The following is an 8,624-nucleotide window of genomic DNA, read 5'->3' on the forward strand; positions in this document are numbered from 1 at the left end:
TATGAGCAGGTTTGTGTGGGTTTGCAGTCAGAGGATGGACATCCCTCCAAACTCTGGGATCTAATCTATGTTGTGACTGTGTCTTTAGTCACTAGGTTTCCACAGGGAGAGTAAGCCTGTGGGAAAACTGGCCCATGGTGTCCACAGGAAGTGGAATAAGTATCGTTGTTGTGTTTTAGTAGAACCAGCAAAGGAAGATCAGCAGACAACTGGGATGAGTCTAAGTGCTAAAGATTGACAAGACTTCCTCTGTTGCTCCTAGTGACTCGTGGGGGCACTTCTAAAGCTCCCTGAGCATGCAACTCCCATCCCGCTTTTTTATTAAATGTCCTGAATTGCCCTTTTGGATCAAAACTGTCTTTATTATATCAATCAAAAAAGGCTTGTTTCAGCCCACCTCATGGCTAAGGATATCGATGTGTAAAAGATGACGGTTTCAACACATTATCAGGACTGGCAACTTTTTGTGCACTGATGTTGACTGGCATGCAGAAAATGTGCTTTACTGGATTCTTGGAAATTTGTAATGGACGCTGGCTCTAGGAGAGGCAGAACAGAGCATAGACTCTGCCATGGGTCACATCTGTGTTTAAATTCTGCCTCTGTCACTAGCCTTGTGACCTTGAGAACATTTGAAAATTCTATTAGATGTGTCAAAAGATTTCCTCATCTGGAAAGTGGGAATAGTAATACCTAAGTCACAGGGTTGTTGTGAGTAATAAATAAGTAAATATATGCTAAGTTTCTAGAAAGTTCCATGGCACAAAGTTATATATAATAAATGACTTTTAAAACAAGGTTCTTTTTTGTTACTTACCATCTGATCATTTCACCATACTACTGTGCTTGCAGAGTATGTATGCATTTTCCATTTACCATCAGAAAAGATACATAGGCATATGTGATTCCTAAAGACAGGGAAGAAATCCAGAGGATCTAGGATCACTGGCCATCCTGTTAATTGAAGAGAACCTTTTGGCACAAATTTGGGGGATTCATAAAGAAGATGAAATTTTAGAGCCATCACAGAAACAAATTCTTTTTTATGGTTGAAATGACAGATGACCCGGTTATAAAAATTGGCAGAAGCCCCTGGATGGAACTCTTCCTTCTGCCTAGAACATTCAACCCCTAATTGCCTGTTGACTGGGCTTTCCCACTGCTTCGTTATTAAAATCTCTTACAAATGTGTAAAGAAACCCTTGTCCTTTTGGATGACCCCTAGATCTTGAGAGTCATCCTTTTCTGCATTCTCTGAATCCCAAACACATTGAGACTTGCTCCTCAGATGGGAGCCTTGATAAACAGTCCCACTTGTTCTATCTTTATCCCTTGACCAAACTTCTCCACATGCAATCATGTCTCAAAAAAAAAAAAAAAAATTAAGAACAATCCTTCCCATCATCATCTTCTCTTCCAAAGGCTATTTGTTGGTTGATGACACCAAGAATTTGCAGTGTCCTCAAACGCTTGGTGGAGCAAACATCTTTGCATTAACTCTTTAATTGAGCTGAAGCACCCTGACAAGGGGTCTTTATTTAGCTATTTGTCAGGAAGCCAGGACCCAGGGATTTCAGAAAGAACAAAAAGAACTTGATAACTTTACAAAACTCCTCTCCAAAAATTGGAAAGAAGAAAAAAATTGCCTGGAGCAAATTAATTTAAAGATAAATACCAGATATATCTGAGAAATTGCTGGAAATGAATGTACTTACTGATGTCACCTTTCTGAAGGCAGTCAGATTCTTGAGTTTTATTTCACTCATTATAGTCGGTGCCCATTGTCAAGGATGTATTCTTCCAGGAAAAGTAAAGGCAAATTTCTTGGCATTTGCTTTGCTATATCTCCCATTGGAAAACTCATTAAAGAGCCATTCCTGATGGCAACTGGAGATGTAAATGAAATGCACCCCCTTTTAGTATTTGGTTGAGATGGCCCAAATGTTTGGCTGTCATTAAACTTTCTCCAAGCAGTATTCATAAAAATAAACCGAAGTTGTGAATATGCAACATCATTAAATTGATGTCAGTAGTCACCGTTGGAGGGGAATGGGAATCAGGTCTGCATTGCAGAATGCTCTCTGTTGACAACTATGGCTTCACCTCCACTCTTTGGGGAGCGAGGAGAGGCTGCACAATCCCTTTACTGAGTTTTTAACCAAGTTGCTATTCCACTCTTTCTTTTATGGAGCCGTAGAAGTGTCTGTAATGCAAGATTAAAACGGTTCTGTGCAGTGGTTTGCAATGGCTGTGCCCAAATAAAATATGACAGCTCTCTCCTAGGGCCTGTATGTCAGCAGAGGGAGCTCGGTAACAAGCCGCATTATGCTTTCGGCTGTGCATACTGATTGCAAATTGTGTGGGTTCTCCTCGATGCCATAATAAAAACAAGGTGTTTGTGTGTGTGTGTGTGAGAGAGAGAGAGAGAGAGAGAGAGAGAGAAATAGAGAATTTCATTCTCCCAACTGATTATGAACCTTATACATAGCAAGCAATGGAGAAACGATGCTCAGATTTCCTGTAGCAGAGGACACACACACACACACACACACACACACACACTTACACACTGACAGGCTAATGGCTACTTTCCCAAAGAGTGGTTAGAAAGAAGTAGTAAATGGGACTGTGTTGATGCTGGGAGAAGACCCGGGCAAAGATCAAGATACCCAGCAACATATCGGATAACACATAATTGGCGGGTCACAGCCAAATGAGTGTAGTCATGCATTGCCGGGCAGGCCTTTGCCGGTGATAAAGACACTTGTAAACAATTCAGTCCCAGAACATGGCAATAATATGTTGATCCGGCGTGTAATGAGGTGTCCCTGGAATCAATAAGCAGTCCTGGAGAGCAGGGAGCAAGGGCAGTGGCTGTCTTTTTGATGACCTTCCTTACCACGGAGGACCCCATCTCCCCTGAAGAGGACTTTTCTCATTTTGCAGCCAGCTCCGAGTGTCAGAACTTCCACTCGCAGCCAGCAAAAGAACAGCCAGGCCCTGCATGCTAATGAAGTCCAGGCTACTTTGCACCTTTTCATCCGCACATTATGCTCTTGACTCTGGAGAAGGTGGGAATTAGGCCGGACCCCAGTGTCAGACCGCCTGTTGGCTCGGCTCCGGAAAACTGGTAATTGAAGCTGATGACTGATGCGAGGGAGGCCTGAATTTGGAAATAAACAGTTTCAAGCACTGCATGTCATTTCTAGAGAGACTGCTGAGAGAATGGAAATGAGCTCCGTTTCTTGAATCTAATGCAGTTTCTCAGCAGGAAAAACATCGTCTTTTAGACAACAATGCCAGTCATTAAGATTTAAATGTTCTGGCGATAATAGAAGAACTGGCCTCCCTGTTCACAAACAGCACTTATGTAAATGTCTTTCAACACCCAGATCTACATTTAATCCACGCCCAGAAAGATAACTGTTTCGGCAAGCGGAACCAAATGCAATTCTTAGTCTATAAAGATCATTCATAAGGAGAGAGAGGGAAACAGTAAAATTGTTTGCCAACACATCACATAGCGTTGCCCATCAGCGCCAGCGACAACGACAACTCCCTGTTGAAACAATGAAAGGACATTCGGAAGTCCACAATAAAACACCCCGGAGCCACGTTTTCCCTGGTTCTTTTTGCACTGCTGTATTTCATTCCAAATAATATGCCATCCTGGCCTTTTCTGTGGAAATGGCATGAATATTCCCTACATTACATGCAGAATCTATATTTGGATGGTGAATCTGTTTAATGTTGCTATAGAAGCCCAAATCTGAACCCATTCACTTGTAATCTTTTAAAAGAGTTCTTCGTCATGCATTTATTTCATTTTCTCTTAACATTACTGGGTTGTCAAAAAACCCCAGACCAAACACGATAAATGGTTTAGTCCCTTCTCTTCAGTCTGCTGAGATTAATTGGACGTTGTGTTGCGTATGCAAAAAGAAGGGCTCGTAACCCATACACAGCCTTTTGTGTTTTAAGAGGCTTTAAAAATCATTTTTACTAGACATCCCTCCAGCCCAGTTCTTTCTGTGCAGGTGAAACACCTTCAGGAAGAAAATTACAAGCCTGGAGAAGAGGAGAACAAGGCCAGTGGCATTTATCGTGGCAGGCCGGAGTGATTCCTGAATAACCCTCAGTTTGCTCTTTTCTCTCTTCTCTTCCCTACCAGAAGTGAGATTTCGATATTTTGGGCCTTTTTCAATTTAATGGCGACATACGGGATTCTCACAGGCAGTCTTTGGTTTGTTAGCGACATCAAGGATATCAGCACAACTTGAGAGAAACCGAAGACGGCTGGAGTGTTATTGTCACTTCAGTTTAAAGGTAGCAAACCTATCTTGCAGAGGATCAACACTGAATTATTTCAACATTTCAAAAATATAGATAAGCAATGCATTTCTAATAGCTTGGATACTTGTGGATACTGGGTAGGTCAATGAATATTCAGCAATCTTTTGCATGACATAAATGAAACTCAGTGAGAAACAGGTTAAATCTTAAACACACACACACACACAGAGGCACACCTACCCCTCGCTGTGACAATGTTGCTCCATTCTGACTTTATTCCTGTGTCTCGTGGGGTCTCCCATGACATAATGGCTAAAAAAGAGGGAGAAAATTGGGGTCACTAAAATGCAATAATGGTAATCTCAGGCTGTCTGTGCATGATGTACACGTACACTAGGAATTCAGTATTTATATAGTGATTCCTTCTGTGTCCAGTGCAGTATTGAGTTTTTTGAAAAGCTTTCATGTGTATTTCCTCACTGGACTCTCATCACAAGCCTATGGCACAAAAGTCTATTTTATTAACATGTAAGAAATGGGAGGGGATAGAAATGATGTGATTTTTCTGATGTCACACAGTAAATACAGTGGTAAAGCCAGAATCAGAACTTTCTGTTTTAAACATTTGCCATCGTGTTCTTTTCTATAAATCCACATTCTCCTGTGTAGATACTTTTGATAAAGTTATGCAGTATTAGGCTATTTCTACTTTTATCCTTCACAAGTACTACCTCTTCTGTTGCTGTTACGAGGTTGAAATTGTTCTGACTTGGAAGCAGGAAGTGCAACTCCAATTGTCCTGAGGAAGAATAGCCAAGAGCAAGACTTTTTCCACTCTTTAATGGCCACTGGTGGTGACTACTATAGTAATAGCATCCTTATTGTGTGGAGAGTGTTGCCTGGATAAGAAGCAGTGATTCAGTATAATTTAAGGGTCAAGAACCTGGGCTTGGCTTTGGTTCAAATCTTGGCTCTATCACTGTGTCAGCAATAACAGAAAAGGAGAGTGGGTCATTTCTCGCTCATGTAATGGGAATTCAGGAAGTCTAGGGTGGAAGAAAACAGGCCCCATGATGCTTTTAGTGTCCCAGGTTCCATTTGTTTTTCTATTCCACCTTTTTTAGAACACCGATTTCATCTCCAGGTCACTTCATGGGCATATGATGGCTGTGCAGTTTCAGTCGTCTCATCTTAAGGAGGCGGAAAAGAGGAGGGCAAGGCAAAGAGCCAGGTGAGTCATTGTCCTTCCAAGCAGCTTTGCAGGAGGCAGCTCTACCCCTCAACTTGTGTCTACAGCTCATTGGTAAGAACTTTCCTATGGCTATTTCTACTTGCAAAGAAGGCTGGGAAGTGCAGATTTGAAGCTGACATGTTGTTGCTGCCTCCACAATCTGAGTTCTCTTACTAAGGAAGAAGAGAACAGATATTGTGTAATTAATTGGAGGAAGAATTTGCTGCCACAAACACTGACTAGATGTGTGAATCCAAGCTAGTTATCTAACTTCTTTAAGTCTCACTTTACTCATCTCTCACATGGGAAAAAATAGTGGCCCCTTCCTCACTACCATACCAGGGTTGTGAGAATAAAATGAAGCGTTTCACGTAAAGTGCCCATTACAGTCTCTGGCACGAAAATGTTAAGATGTGGTAAGGTACCTAAAATGAGGTATGAAAATATACTTAGCCTTACTAGAGATTAGGGAAATGCAAATTAAAACCCCGAAACGGATGTCCTTTTTCTCTCCCTTCCAACTGACAAAAATTAAAATAAATAATAGTGTACGATGTTGGCAAGTTCATGGGGAAATGAGCACGCTCATAAACTACTAGTGAGATTACTGGGACAGTGTTTTTGGAGGGCAATTTGGCAGCAATCCTTCTCCTTGGAATCCACTGTAGGGAAATATTTGCATAAATGTATAAAAAGATCTGTCTGACGATGGTAATTGAAGCACTGCTTGTAATAGGAAAAAATCCAAAAGCAACAAAAACTGAAAATATCCAAAAGAGGAATGTTTAATTAAACCATAGTACATCCATGCCATGGCTTATTATGCAGAAGATTAGAAGAATGAGGAAGATCTGTGTGTACGTAGAGATAAGGAAAGAAGAAAGGGAAGAGATATCAAGACCTTGTTATGTGAAAACGATAAGCTGCAGGATGACATGTAGGCTGTGATATCATATATTTAACTCATACTCCACACTGTACTCTAAATCACTCTTTCTCTCTCTGTCTCTGTCTGTCTGTCTCTCTCTGTGTATATGTATATGCAAAGAGAATTCCAGATTAAACAAAAATCATCTTTTTGTTAAGTATGTATATACTTCTGGCATCTTCCCTAAATTTTATTCATGAAGTTGAGCAGGGCTTGTCCCACCAATCCACCAGGTTCTGACAGCCATGGGGATTTGTTCAGAGAGAGGTTCCTAATTCAAGTTGGTCCAATCCTCATTCTCAGGATTTTTGCCAGTATTCATCTTTTGGTTGAAAAAAAAATGTAGACAGATAGATAGATATAGATACTTGTAATTGTATAGCTAATGATCTAGAAAGAAATGCACACAATAAATAATGATCACCTCTGGACTCAGAGCAGGGGAATGGTCAAAAGAATTTTATCTTTGGCCTTCTCTATAACGATTTATCTAAATGATTTTTTAAATGTACATTTTTATTGCAATATTGTTGGGAGGCAATTCTCCATGGGTCTCATATTTATACTGCATGTCTTGTGAGCAGAGGCACTGACAGCTTTTCTTCCAGAATATCTGTTCAAGGATGTTTGCACAGCCAACAGCTTTCAAAGGCAGAGAGAGGGTCTCCCTCTGAGGCAAGGGCGGGTTTGGTTGCTGTCCAGTATAATAAAGATAATGTCCACCTAAAGGACCAAGTTTGAGCAGTATTTGCTTGCAGCCCTTTAAAGACTGAGATTTCCTCAGCTCAGAGTTCCTCATGTCTGATGCAAACCCAGTGTGTGCGTAGCATCCACCTGGGCCCGCCTTCGTGTCACCCCCCATGGTCCTTGAGAGTCAAAGGGAACTGATGCAAATGTGAAGCTCATGATTCCTGTGAATAATGAAGTCCTTTGTCTCTGATCCAGGAGTCTCTTGTTTTCTGCCAGCATCAGTGAGATCATGGCAGGCTAAGTTCTCAGCCCCTTCACAGTTCTCATAAATGTAACATAGGTATTGAAAAGAACACGTATCGTTAAGAGGACAGTTTGATGAATTTTCACAAAGTGGACTCATACATGTAACTAGCACCAGATCCAGAAAAAGAGTGTTACCAGAGTCACAGAAATCTCATTGATGTCTCCCTCAGTCAATACCCTCCCAAGGATAACACACTCGTGCTAGCAGCATGGGTTAGTTTTGCCTATTTTTGAACTTTACATAAATTGAATCATGCAATCCGTACTCTTTTGTGTCTGGATTCTTTCTTGCAACATTATGCTTATAAGATTCATCGATATTATCACAGATTGTTGTAGTTCATCATAATCAGTGCTCCGTCAATAAACCACAATTTATATATCTATTCTATTGTTGATGGACATTGCATTATTTCCGGTATTTTACTATGTAATGATTTCTTCTTTTCCCTAGTTTTATTGAGATATAATTGCATACATCACTGTGTAAGTTTAAGGGGTATAGCATAATGGTTTGACTTACATATATTGTGAAGCGATTACATAGAAAATTTAGTTAGCATCCATCATCTCATATAGATACATTAAAAAGAAAAAGCAGAAAAAGAAAAAATTTTTTTTCCTTGTGAAGAGAACTCTCAGGATTTGCTCTCTTAACAACTTTCCTGTATATCATACAGCAATGTTAACGACAGTCATCGTACAGTGCATTATATCCCTAGTACTTCCTTATCTTATAACTGGAAGCTTGTACCTTTTGACCACCTTCCTCCAATTCTCCCAGTTATTTCCTTTTTTAAAGGAGAGCATATTTGTATATTACTTGTGTGATTTTTATTATAGAAATTTTCAAACATGCACGCAAGTAAAAAGAATGATATAATGATCCCCTATATACCCATGGCCCAGTTTTAACAAGTATCAACTTCTGACGTTTCATTATAATTAAATTATTTATAAAATTATATATTTTATATCTAATTACATTATAGTTACAATCTATTAATTGTAATTGCAATTATAATTAAATTACAATTTAATAATATTTACAAAGAAATAGGCCAACGTTTTGCCCCCTTGAATTACTTTCAAGATGAAAGCATCTCTATGATGAAAGAATAACATCAGCTCAGTCTCATGGTGACCTTATTCGGCTGCATACCTTTAAGTACCATC

This window comes from Diceros bicornis (assembly GCF_020826845.1).
Source record: "Diceros bicornis minor isolate mBicDic1 chromosome 20 unlocalized genomic scaffold, mDicBic1.mat.cur SUPER_20_unloc_2, whole genome shotgun sequence".
In the NCBI taxonomy this organism is placed as follows: domain Eukaryota; kingdom Metazoa; phylum Chordata; class Mammalia; order Perissodactyla; family Rhinocerotidae; genus Diceros; species Diceros bicornis.